Below are 23,033 nucleotides of genomic sequence, written 5' to 3'. Positions count from 1 at the left end.
GGCCAGGACCATCCTGGCTGGCCTGCAGACCCCAAGTCGGCCTGCGTGCTGTGGCTGGAGTGGCTCCGCGGCCCTTCCTCTAGGCTTTCTAGTCCTTGCACACATTCAGGTGTTTTAGCTGGGAAGGGTGGGAACAGTTCAGCAGCAGCTGGCCTGGGGGTCAGCTCACGTTTACTCAGGGACGCCTCGGCACAGTCCCCCAGCTTTGCAGTGAGGACGTTCCTTGCGGGGGGTCTGCTGGCTGCATGGGAGATGATTCCCTACCTCTGACCAACTTCAGAATTGTTTACCACCGGAGCAAGGGTCCTGATAGGGTTTTCCTCTGTGTAACTAGTGGGTTCTTTTTTTTTCTTTCTTGGTTCAAGGTAGGTTTTATTCCTCTTCGTGTATTTATAGATATAAGCATGGAAATAATTCATTCATATAAATACATGTTTGGGAAGGAAATAATTTTTTTCTGTTTTACTTTTTAAATTATTTGTTTAATTTTTAAATTTTAGTTTTTATACAGCACCTTCTTATTGGTTATCTGTTTTATACATATAAGTGTATATATGTCAATCCCAGTCTCCCAATTCATTCCACCACCACCACCCCACCACTTTCCCCCCTTGGTGTCCATACATTTGTTCTCTACATCTGTGTCTCTATTTCTGCCCTGGTAACTGGTTCATCTGTACCACTTTTCTAGGTTCCATGTATATGCATTAATATATGATATCTGTTTTTCTCTTTCTGACTTACTTCACTCTGGATGACAGTCTCTAGATCCATCTACATCTCTACAAATGATCCAATTTCATTCCTTTTAATGGCTGAGTAATATTCCATTGTATATATGTACCACATCTTTATCCATTCGTCTGTCTATGGGCATTTAGGTTGCTTCCATGACCTGGCTATTGTAAATAGTGCTGCAGTGAACACTGTGGTGAATGTGTCATGTTGAATTATGGTTTTCTCAGGGTATATGCACAGTAGTGGGATTGCTGGGTCGTATGGTAGTTCTAGTTTTAGTTTTTTAAGGAAGCTCCATACTGTTCTCCATAGTGGCTGTATCAGTTTACGTTCCCACCAGCAGTGCAAGAGGGTTCCCTTTTCTCCACACCCTCTCCAACATCTGTTGTTTGTAGATTTTCTGATGATGCCCATCCTAACAGGTGTGAGGTGATACCTCATTGTAGTTTTGATTTATATTTCTCTAATAATTAGTGATGTTGATCAGCTTTTCATGTGCTTCTTGGCCATGTGTGTCTTCTTACAAGAAATGTCTACTTAGGTCTTCTGCCCATTTGGGGATTGTGTTGTTTGTTTTTTTACTATTGAGCTGCATGAGCTGTTTATATATATTGGAGATTAATCCTTTCTCCGTTGATTCGTTTGCAAATATTTTCTCCCATTGTGAGGGCTGTCTTTTCGTTTTGTTTGTAGTTTCCTTTCCTTTGCAAAAGCTTTTAAGTTTCATTAGGTCCCATTTGTTTATTTTAGTTTTTTATTCCATTACTCTAGGAGGTGGATCAGAAAAGATCTTGCTGTGATTTATGTGAAACAGTATTCTTCTTATGTTTTCCTGTAAGAGTTTTATAGTGTCTGGTCTTACATTTTGATCTCTAATCCATTTTGAGTTTATTTTTGTGTATGGTGTTAGGGAGTGTTTTTAATTCATTATTTTACATGTAGCTGTCCATTTGTCCCAGCACCACTTATTGAAGAGGCTGTCTTTTCTCCACTGTATATCCTTGCCTCTGTTGTCATATATTAGTGGACCATAGGTGTGTAGGTTTATCTCTGGGCTTTTTTTTTTTTCTTTTACATCTTCATTGGAGTATAATTGCTTTACAATTGTGTGTTAGTTTCTGCTGTATAAAAAAGTGAATCAGGTATACGTATACATATAACACCATACCCCCTCCCTCTTGCACCTCCCTCTCACCCTCCCTATCCCACCTTTTTACGTGGTCACAATGCATCGAGCTGATCTCCCTGTGCTATGCAGCTGCTTCCCAATAGCTATTGATTTTACATTTTGTAGTGTATATATGTCCACGCCACTCTCTAACTTTATCCCAGCTTACACTTCCCCCCTTCCCCATGTCCACAAGTCCTTTCTCTATGTCTGTGTCTTTAATCCTTTCCTGCCCCTAGGTTCTTCATAAACTTTTTTTTTAAGATTCCATATATATGTGTTAGCATACGGCATTTGTTTTTCTCTTTCTGACTTACTTCACTCTATAGGACAGACTCTATATGCATCCACCTCACTACAAAAAACTCACTTTCGTTTCTTTTTATGGCTGAGTAATATTCCATTGCATATATGTGCCACATCTTCTTTATCCATTTATCTGTCGATGGACACTTAGGTTGCTTCCATGTCCTAGCTATTGTAAATAGCGCTACAGTGAACATTGCCGGACATAACTCTTTTTGAATTATGGTTTTCTCAGGGTAAATGTCCAATAGTGGGATTGCTGGGTCATTTGGTGTTTCTATCTTTAGTGTTTAAGGAACCTCCATACCATTCTCCCTAGTAGCTATATCAGTTTCCATTCCCACCAACAGTGCAAGAGGGTTCCCTTTTCTCCAGTAAATGCTTCTCCAGCATTTATTGTTTGTAGATTTTTTGATGATGGCCATTCTGACTGGTGTGAGGTGATACCTCACTGTAGTTTTGATGTGCATTTCTCTAATGATTAGTGATGTTCAGCATCCTTTCATGTGTTTGTTGGCAACCTGTATATCTTCTTTGGAGAAATGTCTGTTTAGGTCTTCTGCCCATTTTTGGATTGGGTTGTTTGTTTTTGTGATATTGAGCTACATGAGATGCTTCTTGGCGATTAATCCTTTGCCATTTGCTCCATTTGAAAATATTTTCTCCCATTCTGATGGTTGTCTTTTCGTCTTGTTTATGTTTTCCTTTGCTGTGCAAAAGATTTAAGTTTCGTTAGGTCCCATTTTTTAATTTTTGTTTTTATTTCCATTTCTCTAGGAGGTGGGCCAAAAAGGATCTTTCTGTGATTTATGTCATAGAGTGTTCTGCTTATGTTTTCCTCTAAGAGTTTTATAGCATCTGGTCTTACATTTAGGTCTCTAATCCATCTTGACTTATTTTTGTGTATGGTGTTATGGAGTGTTCTAATTTCATTCTTTTACATGTAGCTGTCCAGTTTTCCCAGCACCACTTACTAAAGACACTGTCTTTGCTCCATTGTATACCCTTGCCTCCTTTGTCATAGATTAGTTAACCATAGGTACGTGGGTTTATCTCTGTGCTTTCTATCCTGTTCTATTGATCTATATTTCTGTTTTTGTGTCAGTACCATATTGTCTTGATTACTGTAGCTTTGTAGTATAGTCTGAAGTCAGGACATCTGATTCCTCCACCTCTTTTTTTTTTTTTTTTTTCCCTCAAGACTGCTTTGGCTATCCGAGGTCTTTTGTGTCTCCCTACATATTTTAAGATTTTTTTGTTCTAGTTCTGTAGAAAATGCCACCAGTAATTTGATAGGGATTGCATTGAATCTGTAGATTGCTTTGGGTAGTATAGTCTTTTTCACAATATTGATTCTTCAAATCCAAGAACATGGTATATGTCTCCATCTGTTTATATCATCTTTGATTTCTTTCATCAGTGTCTTATAGTTTTCTGAGTAGAGGTCTTTTACTTCCTTAGGTAGGTTTATTCCTAGGTATTTTATTCTTTTTGTTGCAATGGTAATGGGATTGTTTCCTTAATCTCTCTTTCTGATCTTTCATTGTTCATGTATCGGAATGCAAGAGATTTCTGTGCATTAATTTTGTATTGTGCAACTTTACTAAATTCATTGATTAGCTCTAGTAGTTTTCTGGTGGCATTTTTAGGATTCTCTATCTATGGTATTATGTAGTCTGCAAACAGTGACAATTTTACTTCTTCTTTTCCAGTTTGTATTCCTTTTATTTCTTTTTCTCCTCTTATTGCCGTGGCTAGGACTTCCAAAACTATGTTCAATAATAGTGGCGAGAGTGGACATCCTCGTCTTGTTCCTGATCTTAGAGGAAACGCTTTCAGTTTTTCACCATTGAGAAGATGTTTGTTGTGGGTTTGTCATATATGGCTTTTATTATGTTGAGGTAGTTTCCAGCTATGCCCATACTCTGGAGAGTTTTTATCATAAAGGGGTGTTGAATTTTCGCAAAAGCTTTCCTTCATCTATTGAGATGATCATATGTTTTTTTTCTACAATTTGTTAATATTGTGTATCACATTGATTGATTTGTGTATATTGAAGAATCCTTGCATCCTTGGGATAAACCCCTCTTGATCATCATGTATGATCATTTTAATGTGTTGTTCGATTCTCTTTGCTAGTATTTTGTTGAGGATTTTTACATCTATATTCATCAGGGATATTGGCCTGTAGTTTTCTTTCTTTGTGGCGTCTTTGTCTGGTTTTGGTATCAGGGTGATGGTGGCCTCATAGAATGAGTTTGGGAGTATTCCTCCCCCTGCAATTTTTTTGAAGAGTTTGAGAAGGTTGGGTGTTAGCTCTTCTCTAAATGTTTGATAGAATTCACCTGTGATGCCATCTGGTTCTGGGCTTTTGTTTGTTGGAAGATTTTTAAATCACAGTTTCAATTTCATTGCTTGTGATAGGTTCGTTCATATTTTCTGTTTCTTCCTGGTTCAGTGTTGGAAGGGTATCCCTTTCTAAGAATTTGTCCATTTCTTCCAATTTGTCCATTTTATTGGCATAGAGTTGCTTATAGTATTCTCTTATGATGTTTTGTATTTCTGTGGTGTCTGTTGTAACTTCTCCTTTTTCATTTCTAATTTTATTGATTTGAGTCCTCTTCCTCTTTTTGAGTCTGGCTAATGGTTTATCATTTTTGTTTATCTTCTCAAAGAACCAGCTTTTAGTTTTATTGATCTTTGCTATTGTTTTCTTTGTTTCTCTTTCATTTATTTCTGCTCTGATCTTTATGATTTCTTTCCTTCTACTAACTTTGGGTTTTGTTCTTCTTTCTCTAGTTCCTCTAGGTGTAAGGTTAGATTGTTTATTTGAGATTTTTCTTGTTTCCTGAGGTAGGCTTGTATTGCTATAAACTTCCCTCTTAGAACTGCTTTTGCTGCATTCCACAGGTTGTGAATCACCGTGTTTTTGTTGTCATTTGTCTCTAGGTAGTTTTTGATTTCCTCTTTTATTTCTTCAGTCATCTCTTGGCTATTTAGTAACATGTTGTTTAGACTCCATGTGTGTGTTTTTTATGTTTTTTTCCCTCTAATTAATTTCTAATCTCATACCATTGTGGTCAGAACAGCTGCTTGATATGATTTCAGTTTTCTTAAATTTAGTGATGCTTGATTTGTGACCCAAGATGTGATCTGTCCTGGAGAATGTTCCATGTGCAGTTGAGAAGAATGTATAATCTGCTATTTTGGATGGAATGTCCTATAAATATCAATTAAATCTATCTGATCTATTGTGTCATTTAAAGCTTGTGTTTCCTTATTAATTTGCTATCTGGATGATCTCCATTGGTGTAAGTGAGGTGTTAAAGTCCCCCGTTATTATTGTGTTACTGTCAATTTCCTCTTTTATAACTGTTAGCAGTTGCCTTATATATTGAGGTGCTCCTATGTTGGGTACAGATATATTTATAACTGTTGTATCTTCCTCTTGGATTGTTCCCTTGATCATTCTGTGGTATCCTTTCTTGTCTCTGGTAACATTCTCTATTTTAAAGTCTATTTTATCTGATATGAGTATTGCTACTCCCGCTTATATATGGAATATATTGGAATATATTTTTCCATCCCCTCACTTTCCAACTGTAGGTGTCCCTAGGTCTGAAATGGGTCTCTTGTAGACAGCATATATATAGGTCTTGTTTTTGTATCCATTCAGCGAACCTGTATCTTTTGGTTGGAGCATTTAATCCGTTCACGTTTAAGGTAATTATCGATACGTATGTTCCTATTACTATTTTCTTAATTGTTATGGGTTTGTTTTGGTGGGTCCTTTTCTCTTGTGTTTCCCACTTAGAGAAGTTCCTTTAGCATTTGTTGTAGAGCTGGTTTTGTGGTGCTGAATTCTCTTAGCTTTTGATTGTCTGTAAAGCTTTTGATTTCTCAGTGGATCTGAATGAGATCCTTGCTGGGTGGAGTACTCTTGGTTGTAGTTTCTTCCCTTTCATCACTTTAAATTTATCATGCCACTCCTTTCTGGCTTGTAGAGTTTCTGCCGAGAAATCAGCTGTTAACCTTATGGGAGTTCCCTTGTATGTTACTTGTCATTTTTCCCTTGTTGCTTTCAGTAATTTTTCTTTGTCTCTACTTTTTGTCATTTTGATTGCTATGTGTCTCGGTGTTTTTCTCCTTTGGTTTCTCCTGCCTGGGACTCTCTGTACTTCCTGGACTTGAGTGGCATTTCCTTTCCCATGCTATGGATGCTTTCGACTATAATCTCTTCAAATATTTTCTCGGGTCCTTTCTCTCTTCTTCTTCTGGGAACCCTATAATGCGAATGTTGTTGCATTTAATGTTGTCCCAGAAGTCTCTTAAGCTGTCTTCATTTATTTTCATTCTTTTTTATTTATTCTGCTCCACAGCTGTGATTTCCAACTTTCTGTCTTAGAAGTCAGTTATCCATTCTTCTGCCCCAGTTATTCTGCTATTAATCCCTGTAGTGTATTTTTCATTTATTGTATTGTTCATCTCTGTTTGTTCTTTAATTCTTCTAGCTGTTTGTTCTTTAATTCGTCTAGGTCTTTGTTAAGCATTTCTTGCATCTTCTCAATCTTTGCCTCCATTCTTTTTCCAAGGTCTTGGATCATCTTCACTATCATTATTCTGAATACTTTTTCTGGAAGGTTGCTTATCTCCACCTCATTTCATTGTTTTTCTGGGGTTTTATCTGGTTCCTTGATCTGGTACAAAGTCCTCTGCCTTTTCATTTTGTCTGTCTTTCTGTGAATGTGGTTTTCCTTCCACAGGCTGCAGAATTGTAGTTCTCCTTGCTTCTGCTGTCTGCCTTCCGGTGGATGAGTCTATCTTAGAGGCTTGTGCAAGATTCCTGATGGGAGGGAATGGTGGTGGGTAGAGCTGGGTGTTGCTCTGGTGGGCAGAGCTCAATAAAACATTAATCTGCTTGTCTGCTGATGGGTGGGGCTGGGTTCTCTCCCTGTTACTTGTTTGGCCTGGGGTGACCTAGTACTGGAGCCTACCTTGCTCTTGGTGAGGCTAATGGCGTACTCTGGGAGGGCTCACACCAAGGAATATTTCCCAGAACTTCTGCTGCCAGTGTCGTTGTCCCCACGGTGAGCTACAGCCATACCCCACCACTGCAGTAGACCATCTGAAACTAACAGGTAGGTCTGGTCAGTCTCCTACGGTGTCACTGCTCCTTCCCCTGGGTCCTGATGTGCACACTACTTTGTGTGTGCCCTCCAAGAGTGGAGTCTCTGTTGAGACTCTGAGACACTGAGTGGAGTCGCACAGACTCTGGGTCCTGTGAAGCTTTGATGCTTTGTGGTTCTGCTAATACTATAGGAGACAGTCCATAGCAGGTGAAGCTAACACTGTCAGTACAGGCAGTCAACCCAAAGATCTGCAGTTCCGAATAGACGTGCTGATGTACATAGAAAACAAAACCATCTCGTGTGAATGTAGTTCAGGCACATTTAACATGAACGCAGTCATGTTAATGCCTAACATCTTCTATCTTGTCCCTCCCATCAGGGACCCCCTCCTCAGTTCCTGACGCTCCTGTAAGTCACGTACATGGAAATGGAGAGTGGGCTCTGTCCAGTCTGAGCCCCGAGTTATGCTGTGTATATCTTAAGATACTTTGTATTTCTGTGGTGTCTGTTGTAACATCATCTCTTTCATTTCTGATATATTTGGGCCCTCTCTTTTTTAAAAACCATACTACTGTTGTCTTTTATTCTTACAGAAGCTTAATAAGTGTTTGATCTACTACCCTTACTGTATGTATACTTGCAGTGAGATTTTTACTTTTGTTTTCTTTTTGCTATCAATAATTAGTGAGACTTCTATTAAGCTACCTTAAACATTGCTTATAAGGCTGCTTTATTAGTGATGACACAGCCTTAATAGAAGTCCTGTTCTGGTTGTAAATTAGAATTCATTGTGACAGCAAAAAGCCCCTTAAGTTTATGTCTCATTACTTGATCTTTTTTAAATTTAGTTTTTATTTTTTATCAAAGCAAATTTGATTACAATGTTTTGTTTGTTCTAGGTGTACAAGATGTGGTTCTTTTACACATATACATATACTATTCTTCTTCAGATCCTTTTCCCGTGTAGGTTATGACACAATGTTGAGTAGGCTTCTCTTGGTATTCTGTAGGTCACTGGTGATTAAATATTTCACATGTGATTCTATATCTCTGTTAAGCCCAATATCCTAATGAATCCAGTCCTCACACATTTCCATTTGGTGAATGATAAAGTTTAATGAATCTGTGATTGCCTATCTCTGTGGAAATATCTTCATTGGTATCAATATTTTGCTAACACCTATAAGTGATATTACTGGTTATGTATTTTTCACTTTCTGACTTACTACAAGTTGCGTGATTACCTCTAGACTCATCTATGGTGCTGCGAATGGCACTGTTTCATTTTTTCCCTAGCTAACATTCCATCTGTACATGTACCAGTTCTTTGTCTGCTCACCTCTTGATGGATTTTTTGGTTACTTCCATATCTTGGCTATACTAATACTGCTGCAGTGCACATTTACCTGTCTGTGTCTTTCCAGTTCTGTCTTCTTATGTTATAGGTCCAAGAGTGGGCCTGCTGCAACTAATAGTAGCTCAGTGTTTACCTTTTAAGGCACCACCATTCTGTTTTCATTAGTGGCTCTTACCAGGTTATGTCCCACTTAAGGTTGAGGGTATGCATTTCATCACAAACCCTTCAGCATTTATCGTTTGTACATTTTTTGCTGCTAGTTGTTCTGACTGGTGTGAGCTGATACCTCATTTTGGTTGGATTTACATGCATCTCAAAATCCCTTGAAATTGAGCTTTAAGACATGTTTTTCTTTTTTCAAACTGTGAGTAGAACTTACCTCTTCAATTTTTTTTTTTTTTGCGGTATGCGGGCCTCTCCCGCTGTGGAGCGCAGGCTCCAGACGCTCAGGCTCAGCGGCCATGGCTCACGGACCCAGACGTTCCGCGGCATGTGGGATCCTCCCGGACCGGGGCACGAACCCGTGTCCCCTGCATCGGCAGGCGGACCCTCAACCACTGTGCCACCAGGGAAGCCCCCTCTTCAATTTTTTTTAACATCTTTATTGGAGTATAACTTTTACAATGGTGTGTTAGTTTCTGCTTTACAACAAAGTGAATCAGTTACACACATACATATGTTCCCATATCTCTTTCCTCTTGCATCACCCTTCCTCCCACCCTCCCTATCCCACCCCTCTAGGTGGTCACAAAGCACAGAGGTGATCTCCCTGTGCTATGCGGCAGCTTCCCACTAGCTATCTAATTTACATATGATAGTGTATATATGTCCATGACCCTCTCTCACTTCATCACAGCTTACCCTTCCCCCTCCCCATATCCTCAAGTCCATGCTCTAGTAGGTCTGTGTTTTATTCCCATCCTACCACTAATCTGTTCATGACATTTTTTTTCTTAGATTCCATATATATGTGTTAGCATACAGTATTTGTTTTTCTACTTCTGATTTACTTCACTCTGTATGACAGACTCCAGGTCTGTCCACCTCATTATAAATAAGTCAGTTTCATTTCTTTTTATGGCTGCGTAATATTCCATTGTATATATGTGCCACATCTTCTTTATCCACTCATCTGTTGATGGACACATAGGTTGCTTCCATGTCCTGGCTATCGTAAATAGAGCTGCAATGAACATTCTGGTACATGACTCTTTTTGAATTATGGTTTTCTCAGGGTATATGCCCAGTAGTGGGATTGTGCGGTCGTATGGTAGTTCTATTAGTAGTTTATTTATTTATTTTTTAACATATTTATTGGAGTATAATTGTTTTACAATAGTGTTAGTTTTTCCTTTACAACAAAGTGAATCAGTTATACATAAACATATGTTCCCATATCTCCTCCCTCCTGCGTCACCCTCTCTACCACCCTCCCTATCCCACCCCTCTAGGCGGCCACAAAGCACAGAGATGATCTCCCTGTGCTATGCGGCAGCTTCCCACTAGCTATCTAATTTACATTTGGTAGTGTATATATGTCCCTGCCACTCTCTCACTTCGTCACAGCTTACCCTTCCCCCTCCCCATATCAAGTCCATGCTCTAGTAGGTCTGTGTTTTATTCCCGTCCTACCACTAATCTCTTCATGACATTTCTTTTTTCTTAGATTCCATATATATGTGTTAGCATACGGTATTTGTTTTTCTCCTTCTGACTTACTTCACTCGGTATGACAGACTCCAAGTCTACCCACCTCATTACAAATAACTCAGTTTCAATTCCTTTTATGGCTGAGTAATATTCCATTGTATATATGTGCCACATCTTCTTTATCCATTCATCTGTTGATGGACACTTAGGTTGCTTCCATGTACTGGCTATCGTAAATTGAGCTGCAATGAACATTTTGGTACATGAATCTTTTTGAATTATGGTTTTCTCAGGGTATATGCCCAGTAGTGGGATTGCTGGGTCGTATGGTAGTTCTATTTTTAGTTTTATAAGGAACCCCCATACTGTTCTCCATAGTGGCCGTATCAATTTACATTCCCACCAGCAGTGCAAGAGGGTTCCCTTTTCTCTACACCCTCTCCAGCATTTATTGTTTGTAGAGTTTTTGATGATGGCTAATCTGACCGGTGTGAGATGATATCTTATTGTAGTTTTGATTTGCATTTCTCTAATGATTAATGATGTTGAGCATTCTTTCATGTGTTTGTTGGCAATCTGTATATCTTCTTTGGAGAAATGTCTATTTAGTTCTTCTGCCCATTTTTGGATTGGGTTGTTTTTTTTTTGATATTGAGCTGCATGAGTTGCTTATAAATTATGGATATTAATCCTTTGTCAGTTGCTTCATTTGCAAATATTTTCTCCAATTCTGAGGGTTGTCTTTTGATCTTGTTTATGGTATCCTTTGCTGTGCAAAAGCTATTAAGTTTCATTAGGTCCCACTTGTTTATTTTTGATTTTATTTCCATTTCTCTAGGAGATGGGTCAAAAAGGATCTTGCTGTGATTTATGTCAGTGTTCTGCCTATGTTTTCCTCTAAGAGTTTGATAGTGTCTGGCCTTACATTTAGGTCTTTAACCCATTTTGAGTTTATTTTTGTGTGTGGTGTTAGGGAGTGTTCTAATTTCATACTTTTACATGTAGCTGTGCAGTTTTCCGAGCACCTCTTATTGAAGAGGCTGTTTTTTCTCCACTCTATATCCTTCCCTCCTTTATCAAAGATAAGGTGACCATATGTGTGTGGGTTTATCTCTGGGCTTTCTATCCTGTTCCATTGATCTGTATTTCTGTTTTTGTGCCAGTACCATACTGTCTTGATTACTGTAGCCTTGTAGTATAGTCTGACGTCAGGAAACCTGATTCCTCCAGCTCCATTTTTCGTTCTCAAGATTGCTTTGGCTATTCGGGGTCTTTTGTGTTTCCATACAAATTGTGAAATTTTTTGTTCTAGTTCTGTAAAAAATGCCAGTGGTAATTTGATAGGGATAGCATTGAATCTGTACATTGCTTTGGGTAGTAGAGTCATTTTCACAGTGTTGATTCTTCCAATCCAAGAACATGGTATATTTCTCCACCTATTTGTATCATCTTTAATTTCTTTCATCAGTGTCTTATATTTTTCTGCATACAAGTCTTTTGTCTCTTTAGGTAGGTTTATTCCTAGATATTTTATTCTTTTTGTTGCAGTGGTAAATGAGAGTGTTTTCTTAATTTCTCTCTCAGATTTTTCATCAGTAGTGTATAAGAATGCCAGAGATTTCTGTGCATTAATTTTGTATCCTGCTACTTTACCAAATTCATTGATTAGGGCTCTAGTACTTTTCTGGTAACATCATTAGGTTTCTCTATGTATAGTATCATGTCATCTGCAAACAGTAACAGCTTTACTTCTTTTCTTATTTGGATTCCTTTTATTTCTTTTTTTTCTCTGATTGCTGTGGCTAGAACTTCCAAAACTATGTTGAATAAGAGTGGTTAGAGTGGGCAACGTTGTCTTGTTCCTGATCTTAGTGGAAATGGTTTCAGTTTTTCACCATTGAGAACAATGCTGGCTGTGGGTTTGTCATATATGGCCTTTATTATGTTGAGGAAAGTTCCTTCTATGCCTACTTTCTACAGCGTTTTTGAAATAATAAATGGTTGTTGAATTTTGTCAAAAGCTTTCTCTGCATCTACTGAGATGATCATATGGTTTTTCTTCTTCAGTTTGTTGATATGGTGTATGACGTTGATTGACTTGCATATATTGAAGAATCCTTGCATTCCTGGAATAAACCCCACTTGATCATGGTGTATGATCCTTTTAATGTGCTGTTGGATTCTGTTTGCTAGTATTTTGTTGAGGATTTTTGCATCTATGTTCATCGGTGATACTGGCCTGTAGTTTTCTTTCTTTGTGGCGTCTTTGTCTGGTTTTGGTATCAGGGTGATGGTGGCCTCATAGAATGAGTTTGGGAGTGTTCCTCCCTCTGCTATCTTTTGGAAGAGTTTAAGAAGGATAGGTGTTTAGCTCTTCTATAAATGTTTGATAGAATTCGCCTGTGAAGCCATCTGGTCCTGGGCTTTTGTTTGTTGGAAAATTTTTAATCACAGTTTCAATTTCAGTGCTTGTGATTGGTCTGTTCATATTTTCTATTTCTTCCTGGTTCAGTCTCGGCAGCTTGTGCATTTCTAAGAATTTGTCCATTTCTTCCAGGTTGTCCATTTTATTGGCATACAGTTGCTTGTAGTAATCTCTTATGATCCTTTGTATTTCTGCAGTGTCAGTTGTTAATCTCCTTCTTCATTTCTAATTCTATTGATTTGAGTCTTCTCCCTATTTTTCTTGATGAGTGTGGCTAATGGTTTATCAATTGTATTTATCTTCTCAAAGAACCAGCTTTTACTTTTATTGATCTTTGCTATTGTTTCCTTCATTTCTTTTTCATTTATTTCTGATCTGATCTTTATGATTTCTTTCCTTCTGCTAAATTTGGGGTTTTTTGGTTCTTCTTTCTCTAATTGCTTTAGGTACATAGTTAGGTTGTTTAATCGAGATGTTTCCTGTTTCTTAAGGTATGATTGTATTGCTATAAACTTCCCTCTTAGAACTGCTTTTGCTGTATCCCATAGGTTTTGGGTCGTCGTGTCTCCATTGTCATTTGTTTCTAATAATTTTTTGATTTCGTCTTTGATTTCTTCAGTGATCACTTCGTTATTCAGTAGTGTATTGTTTAGCCTCCATGTGTTTGTATTTTTTACAGATCTTTTCCTGTAATTGATATCTAGTCTCATAGCATTGTGGTCAGAAAAGATACTTGATACGATTTCAATTTTCTTAAATTTATCAAGCCTAGATTTGTGACCCAAGATATGATCTATCCTGGAGAATGTTCTATGAGCACTTGAGAAAAATGTGTATTCTGTTGTTTTGGGATGGAATGTCCTATAAATATCAATTAAGTCTATCTTGTGTAATGTATCATTTAAAGCTTGTGTTTCCTATTTATTTTCATTTAGGATGATCTGTCCATTGGTGAAAGTGGGGTGTTAAAGTCCCCTACTATGACTGTGTTACTGTCGATTTCCCCTTTTATGGCTGTTAGTATTTGCCTTATGTATTGAGGTGCTCCTATGTTGGGTGCATAAATATTTACAGTTGTTATATTTTCTTCATGGATCGATCCCTTGATCATTATGTAGTGTCCTTCTTTATCTTTTGTAATAGTCTTTATTTTAAAATCTGTTTTGTCTGATATGAGAATTGCTACTCCAGCTTTCTTCTGATTTCCATTTGCATAGAATATCTTTTTCCATCCTCTCACTTTCAGCCTGTATGTGTCCCTAGGTCTGAAGTGGGTCTCTTGTAGACAGCATATATATGCGTCTTGTTTTTGTATCCATTCAGCCAGTCTATGTCATTTGGTGGGAGCATTTAATCCATTTACATTTAAGGTAATTATCGATATGTATGCTCCTATTCCCATTTACTTAATTGTTTTGGGTTTGTTCTTGTAGGTTTTTTCCTTCTCTTGTATTTCTTGCCTAGAGAAGTTTCCTTTAATGTTTGTTGTAAAGCTGGTTTGGTGGTGCTGAACTCTCTCAGCTTTTGCTTGTCTGTAAAGGTTTTAATTTCTCCATCAAATATGAATGAGATCCTTGCTGGGTAGAGTAATCTTGGTTGTAGGTTTTTTTCCTTCATCACTTTAAATATGTCCTACCACTCCCTTCTGGCTTGTAGAGTTTCTGCTGAAAGATCAGATGTTAACCTTATGGGGATTCCCTTGTGTGTTATTTGTTCTTTTTCCCTTGCTACTTTTAATATGTTTTCTTTGTATTTAATTTTTGACAGTTTGATTATTATGTGTCTTGGTGTGTTTCTCCTTGGCTTCATCCTGTATGGGACTCTCTGTGCTTCCTGGACTTGATTGACTATTTCCTTTCCTATATTAGGGAAGTTTTCAACTATAATCTCTTCAAATATTTTCTCAGTCCCTTTCTTTTTCTCTTCTTCTTCTGGGACCCCTATAACTCGAATGTTGGTGCGTTTAATGTTGTCCCAGAGGTCTCTGAGACTGTCCTCAGTTCTTTTCATTCTTTTTTCTTTATTCTGCTCTGCAGTAGTTATTTCCACTGTTTTATCTTCCAGGTCACTTATCCGTCCTTCTGCCTCAGTTATTCTGCTATTGATACCATCTAGAGTATTTTTCATTTCATTTATTGTGTTGCTCATCGTAGCTTGCTTCCTCTTTATTTCTTCTAGGTCCTTGTTAACTGTTTCTTACAATTTGTCTATTCTATTTCCAAGATTTTGAATCATCTTTACTATCATTATTCTGAATTCTTTTTCAGGTAGACTGCCTATTTCCTCTTCATTTGTTAGGTCTGGTGTGTTTTTATCTTGCTCCTTCATCTGCTGTGTTTTTCTGTCTTCTCATTTTGCTTATCTTACTGTATTTGGGATCTCCTTTTTGCAGGCTGCAGGTTTGTAGTTCCCGTTGTTTTTGGTGGCTGTTCCCAGTGGCTAAGGTTGGTTCAGTGGGTTGAGTAGGTTTCCTGGTTGGGGGGACTAGTGCCTGTGTTCTGGTGGTTGAGGCTGGATCTTGTCTTTCTGGTGGGCAGGTCCACGTCTGGTGGTGTGTTTGGGGATGTTGGTACCTTATTATGATTTTAGGCATCCTCTCTGCTAATGGATGGGGCTGTAGTCCTGTCTTGCTCTTTGTTGGGCATAGGGTGTCCAGCAGTGTTCGTTGCTGGTCCTTGAGTGAAGCTGGGTCTTGGTGTTGAGATGGAGGTCTCTGGGAGATTTTCACCGTTTGATATTGCGTGGAGCTGGGAGGTCTCTTGTGGACCAGTGTCCTGAGGTTGGTTCTCCCACCTCAGAGACACAGCCCTGACGCCTGGCTGGAGTGCCAAGAGCCTTTATTCCACACGGCTGAAAATAAAAGGGAGAAAAAATAGGAAAGAAAGGAATGAAGGAAGGAGGGAGGGAAGGAAGGAAGAAAGGAAGGAAAAAATGAAGGAAGGAAGGAAGGAAGAGAGGAAGAAAGGGAGGAAGGAAGGGAGGAAAGAAGGGAGAAAGAAAGGGAGGAAGAAAGGAAAGAAGGAAGGGAGGAAAGAAGGGAGGAAGGAAGGAAGGAAGGGAGGAAAGATGGAAGGAAGGAAGGAGGGAAGAAAGGAAGGAAGAAGGAAGAAAACAAAATAAAGTAGGATAAAATATAGTTATTAAAATAAATAATTATTAAGAAAAATTTCTTAAAAAAAATGGGTTGGTCTAACCCTAGGACAAATGGTGAAAGCAAAGCTATACAGACAAAATCTTACACAACAGCACACACAAACACACTCACAGAAAGAAAAAAAGGGGAAGATAATAGTATATCTTGCTCCCAAAGTCCACCTCCTCAACTTGGGATATTTCCCTGTCTATTCGGGTTTTCCACAGATGCAGGGCACTTCAAGTTGATTGTGGAGTTTTCATCTGCTGCTTCTGAGGCTGCTGGGAGAGACATCCCCCTCTCCTCTTTGTTCGCACAGCTCCTTGGGTTCAGCTTTGGACTTGGCCCTGCCTATGCGTGAAGGTCGTCCGAGGGCATCTGCCCTTCACTCAGACAGGACGGGGTTAAAAGAGCCGTTGATTCGAGGGCTCTGTCACAGGCCCGGGGGAGGCAGGGGCACGGATGCGGGGTGAGCCTGTGACGGCAGAGGCCGGCGTGACGCTGCACTGGCCCGAGGCATGACATGCATTCTCCCGCTTAAGCTGTCCCTGGATCCCGGGACCCTGGCAGTGGTGGGTTGCACGGGCTCCCGGAAGGGGCAATTTGGAGAATGACCTGTGCTCACACACAGGCCTCTTGGTGGCAGCAGCAGTAACCCTAGCGTACCGCACCCAACTCTGCTGTCTGAGGCTCACACCCATTTCTGGAGCTCGTTTAGGCGGTGCTCTGAATCCCCTCTCCTCGCGCACCAGGAAGCAAAGAGGCAAGAAAAAGTCTCTTGCCTCTTCGGCAGCTCCAGACTTCTCCCAGACTCCCTCCCGGCCAGCCATGGCGCACTAGCCCCTTCAGGCTGTGTTCACGTCACCAACCCCACTCCTCTCCCTGGGATCCAACCTCCGAAGCCCGAGCCTCAGCTCTCAGCCCCGCCCGCCCCGGCGGTGAGCAGACAAGCCTCTTGGGCAGGTGAGTGCTGGTTGGCACTGATCCTCTGCAGGAATCTCTCTACTTTGCCCTCCCCACCCTGTTGCTACGCTCTCCTCCGCGGCTCCAAAGCTCCCCCTCCGCCACCCGCAGTCTCTGCCCGTGAAGCGGCTTCTAGTGTGTGGGAACCTTTCCTCCTTCATGGCTCCCTCTCAGCGGTGCAGGTCCTGTCCCTATTCTTTGTCTCCGTTTATTCTTTTTTTGCCCTACCCAGGTACGTGGGGAGTTTCTTGCCTTCTGGGAGGTCTGAGGTCTTCTGCCAGCCATTGGTGGGTGTTCTCTGGGAGGAGTTCCATATGTAGATGTATTTCTGATGAATCTGTGGGGAGGAAGGTGATCTCCACGTCTTACTCTTCCGCCATTTTCTCTCCTCCCCCAAATTGTTTTCTTGAAGTATGTGCCACATTTTGAAATATTTTGGCCAGTACCTCCCTCAAGACATTTTGAGGGCAGGTTTCATTGACAGCCCTCCAGTACTTGTGCATATGAAGTGACCATTAACACAGGTTTTAAAGCTGCTGTTGCAGGTAACGGCCAGTGGGAAGCAGCATTTCTACGTTCCCCACTCTTAAAACTAGGGAAAGAGACCTTCATGCCAGTGGTGTTCCTCGGTTATAAATTAGAGTGGAATGTGCCCGGATAAACCCCCAAAAGCTTATGTCTCCTTACTTATGTTTTTAAAATTTAATTTATATTTTTTACTGGAGTAATATTCCATTGTGTATATGGACCACTTCTTTCTGCATTCCTCTGTTGATGGACATTTTCATTGCTTCCAAGTATTGGCTATGGTAAATATTGCTGGAGGGAAGGATTGCCAGCCTATGTCTTTCTTACTCTCATCTTCTCAAGTGAGAAGCCCAGTAGTGTGTATCCTTGATTGAATGGTAGCTCAATGTTTACCTTTTCAAGGCACCTCCATTCTGTTTTCATTAGTGGCTCTTACCACGTCCCACATAGTACCAAGGGTATGCCTTTCTCCACAGCCCTTCAGCATTTATTGTTTGCAGAACTTTTCTGATGGCCATTCTGACTGGAGTGAGCTGATAAAATTTTGTAATTTCTATTTGCTGGTCTTTAATAATTAATAATGGTCAGCATTTTTCCACACCTTTTTCTTTTCTTTTTTTTAAAAAAGCATGAGTACCATATACCTCTTGAAATTGTCTTCTTGGAATGTTACCCTCTTTTGAATTTTTTGGTCGATTTTCAACCCCAGGATTTTTTTTTTTTTTTTTTGAGAGCAGATGTCATTTACAGGCCTGCAATGATTGTGAATATTTAGTGACCATTAGCACTGGGTTTAAAGCTGCTGTTGTGGGAAAGGGCAACAAGGTAGCAGCATTTCTCCATTTCCAAACTGGTTACTAGGGCTGCAGAGGTTTTCTGGAAGTCGTGTTCCTAGATTGTAAATTAGAATGAAATGTGCCAGGAAAGAGCCCCTGAACTTTATTTCTCATTACTTCTTGTTCATTGTTTTGTTTTAATCGGGGTAATGATTAGAATATAGTTAGTCCTAGGTGTACACAATCTGGTTCATTTGAACATCATATATATATATATATATATATATATATATATATATATATATTCATGTACCACTCCTTTTCCCATGTAAAAGATTACAGTGTTCTGTACCTCCCTTGCTATATGCTTGGTGTTTTTGATATATGTACTTAATCTGTATTTGTATACGTATGGTAAACCTGATCTTAATTTATCCATTGCCACCACCTTTCCTTTTAGATATGAATACTTTGTTTTTTAAGTCTGTGAGTGTCTTCCCCTGTGGAAATATGTCCATTTATGTCAGTTGTTAGATAACACCTATAAGTGATATCATAGGATATATGTCTTTTGCTTTCCAACTAATCTCATGTTCTGTGATCATCTCTAGGCTCATCTATGGTGCCTCAAAGAGCAGTGTTTCATTGTTTTCCATGGCTAATATTCCATTCTGTGGACCATTTCTTCTTTATCCATTCACCTGTTGATGGACATTTTGGTTGCTTCCAAATCTTGGCTATGGTAAATGTTGCTGTAGTGCAGGATTGCCAGCCTGTGTCTTTTTGACTCTGGTGTCCTCAGGTGATAGGCCCAGAAGTGGGGCTACCAGGTCATATGGTAGCTCAATTTTTAACTTTGAACGCACCGCCATTCTCTTCTCACTACTGGCTGTTACCAGTTTACATCCCACCAGCAGCTAGGGGTACACAGTTCTCTAAAACCTTTTCAGCATTCATTGTTTGTAGAGTATTTTGCTGATCATCATTCTGATGGCTGTGAGGTGAATGTTTTTGTAGATTGGATTTGCATGGTTTTATTAGTTCCTGATGTTGGGCATTCTTCCATGCATTTTTTGTAATCAAAAAGAAAAACAAAAAGAAAGAAAAGACAAAATGTGAGTAAAATATGGCTCTTGATATTGTCTTTTTGAAATGTTGATGTCTCTTGAATTTTCTGGTCCATTTATGACCCCAGGATTTTTTTTGAGGCCCACTGTCCTTTACAGTCCTGCAAATATTTTGAATATTAAGTGACCATTAGCGCTGGGTTTAAAGCTGCTGTTGTGTGAAATGGCCACAAGGCAGCAGCATTTCTCCTTTACCAAATCTGGTTACCAGGGCAACAGAGGCTTAATGGAAGTCCTGTTCTAGTTTGTAAATTAGAATGGAATGTGCCAGGAAAAAGCCCTTTAAGTTTATGTCTCATTACTTCTTGTTCGTATTTTTAATTTAATTTTTATTTTTATCACAGCAAATTTGATTAAAATGTTTTGTTTGTTCTAGGTGTGCAAGATGTGGTTCTTTTACACATATACATATACCTATTCTTCCTCGGATCCTTTTCCAATGTAGGTTATGACACAGCGTTGAGCAGTCTTCTCTTGGTATGCCATCGGTTTTTGGTGATTACGTATTTCACATATGTTTGTATATTACTGTTCACCCCAATATCATACTGTATCCAATCCTCACATCTTTCCATTTGGTGAACCATAACTTTTTAAAAAAATAAATCTCTGATTGCCTTTCTATGTGGAAATATCTTCATTGGTATCAATTTTTAGGTAACATCTATAGTGATATGATAGGATATGTCTTTCACTTTCTCACTATAAGTTGTGTGATTACTTCTAGACTCATCTATGGTGCTGCAAATGGCATTGTGTATCATTTTTTATGAAGCTAATATTCCATCTCTATGTGTAGCATTTCTTCTTTGTCCACCCATCCTTTGGTGGACTTTTTGGTTACTTCCATATCTTGGGTACTGTAATACTGTGCAATGCAAATTTGTCTGCCTCTGTCTTTCCAATTCTGGCTTCATAGGTTATAGGTCCAGGAATGGGCCTGCTGGATCATATGGTAGCTCACTGTTTACCTTTTAAAGACACATCCATTCTGTTCTCATTAGTGGCTCTTACCAGGTTAAGTCCCACTTAACGTTGAGGGTATGCACTTTTCCACAACCCCTTCAGCATTTATTGTTTGTAGTTTTCTTGCTGATGGTCATTCTGACTGGTGTGAGCTGATACCACTTTGTGGTTGAATTTGCATGTGTCTCATAATCCATTGAAATTGACCTTTAAGGCATGTCCTTTTTTTCAAACTGTGATTACAGTTTAGTTCTTCAAATTGTTTTCTTAAAGTATGTCTCACATTTTGAAATTTTTTGGCGATTGCCTCCCTCAAAACATTTTGAGGGAAGGTTTCATTACAGCCCTGCAGTACTTGTTCATATGAAGTGACTGTTAGCACAGGTTTTAAACCTGCTTTTCCAGGTAACAGCCAAAGTGTGGCAGCCTTTCTGTGTTCCCCACTCTGGTACCTAGGGAAACAGACCTTCCTGCCATTGGTGTTCCTCAGTTATAAATTAAAGGGAATATGCCCTGGTAAATCCCCCAAAGCTTGTCTCCTTCCTTGTTTGTTTTTAAAATTTAATTTATATTTTTTAGTGGAGTAATATTCCATTTGTACATGGGCCACTTCTTCTTTGTGCATTCCTCTGTTGATGGACATTTTCATTGCTTCCAAGTGTTGGCTTTGGTAAATTTTGCTGGAGTGCAGGATTGCCAGCCTGTGACTTTTTGATTCTCATCCTCTCAGGTGATAGGCCCAGCAGTGGGTATGCTTGATTGACTGGTAGCTCAATGTTTACACTGCAAAGCACCTCCTATGTGTTTCCATTAGTGGCTCTTACCACGTCCCACTTAGCACTGAGGGTAGTGTTTGTCCACAACCCCTTCAGCATTCATTGTTTGCAGAATTTTTGCACATGGCCATTCTGACTGGTGTGAGCTGATAGGTTTTTGTAATTTGGATTTGCATGTCTTTAATAATTCTAATATTCAGCATTTTCCCACGAGTTTTTCTTTTTAGTTAACACAAGAAAGAAAAAGTGTGTGAGTACAATATACCTCTTGAAATTTTCTTTTTGGAAGGTTGCCCTCTTTTGAATTTTTTCGTGGATTTTCAACCCCAGTAATTTTGGGGGGGGCAGGTATCATTTACAAGGCTGCAGTGATTGTGAATATTTAGTGACCTTTTGCACTGGGTTTAAAGCTGCTGTTGAGGGAAACGGCCACAAGGCGGCAGGATTTACCCATTCCCAAATCTGGTTGCTAGGGCAGCAGAACATTTCTGGAAGTCGTGTTCCTAGCTTGTAAAGTAAAATGGAATGTGCCAGGAAAAAGCCCCTGAAATTTATACCTCATTACTTCTTGTTCGTTTTTTAAATTTAATTTTTATTTTTATCACAGCAAATTTGATTACAATGTTTGGCTTGTTTACATGTGCAAGATATGGTTCTTTTACACATATACATATATGTGTTCTTCTTCAGATCCTTTTCCCATGTAGGTTATGACACAATGTTGAGTAGTCTTCTCTTGGTATTCCATAAGTCTTTGGTGATTATATACTTCACATGTGTTTGTATATCTCTGTTAACCCCAATATCGTAATTATCCAATCCTCACAACTTTCCATTTGTTGAACCATAAGTTGGTTGAATGAATCTGTGATTGCCTTTCTCTGTAGAAGTATCTTCATTGGTATCAATTTTTAGGTAACACCTATAAGTGATATCATAGTATAGGTGTCTTTCGCTTTCTCACTACCAGTTGCGTGATTACCTCTAGACTCATCTATGGTGCTGCAAATTGCAATGTTTCATTTTTACCCAAGCTAATATTCCATCTCTACATGTAGCATTTCTTCTTTGTCCACCCATCTGTGTTGATGGACTTTTTGGTTGCTTCCATGTCTTGGCTATTGTAATAATGCTGCAGTGCAGATTTGCCTGCCTGTGTCTTTCCAATTCTGTCTTCCTAGGTTATAGGCCCAGGAGTGGGCCTACTGGACCCTATAGTAGCTCAATGTATACCTTTTAAAGACACCTCCATTCTGTTCCCATTAGTGGCTCTTACCAGGTTACGTCCCACTTCAAACTGAGGGTATGCATTTCTCCACAACCCCTTCAGCATGGATTGTTTGTAATTTTTTTGCTGACGGTTATTCTGACTGGTATGAATTGATACCTCTTTGTGGTTGGATTTGCATGCATCTCATAATTCCCTTGAAATTGAGCTTTAAGGCATGTCCTTTTTTTTTCAAACTGTGATTACAGTTTACTTCTTCGAATTGTTTTCTTTAAGTATGTGCCACATTTTGAGATTTTTGGGCCTTTACCTGCGTCAACACATTTTCAGGGCAGGTTTCATTTACAGCTCTGGAGTACTTGTGCATATGAAGTGACCATTAGCACGGGTTTTCAAGCTGCTGTTGCAGGTAACGGCCAGAGAGCGGAAGCATTTCTGCGTTATCCACTCTGGTACCTAGGACAACAGTCCTTCCTGCCAGTGGTGTTCCTCAGTTATAAATTAGAGTGGAATATGCCCTGATAAACCCCCCAAAGCATATGTCTCCTTACTTGTGTTTGTTTTTTAAATTTAATTTATATTTTTTAGTGGAGTAATATTCCATTGTGTACATGGACCACTTCTTTCTGCATTCCTCTGTTGATGGACATTTTCATTTCTTCCAAGTGTTGGCTATGGTGAATATTGCTGGAGTGCAGGATTGCCAACCTGTGTCTTTTTGATCTTCATCTTCTCAGGTGATCGGCCCATCAAAGGACCTACC

Source organism: Kogia breviceps, chromosome 13 (genome assembly GCF_026419965.1).
Source record: "Kogia breviceps isolate mKogBre1 chromosome 13, mKogBre1 haplotype 1, whole genome shotgun sequence".
NCBI classification, from domain to species: domain Eukaryota; kingdom Metazoa; phylum Chordata; class Mammalia; order Artiodactyla; family Physeteridae; genus Kogia; species Kogia breviceps.
The sequence above is the reverse complement of the archived record's forward strand: the minus strand, read 5'-3'. Positions refer to the sequence as shown.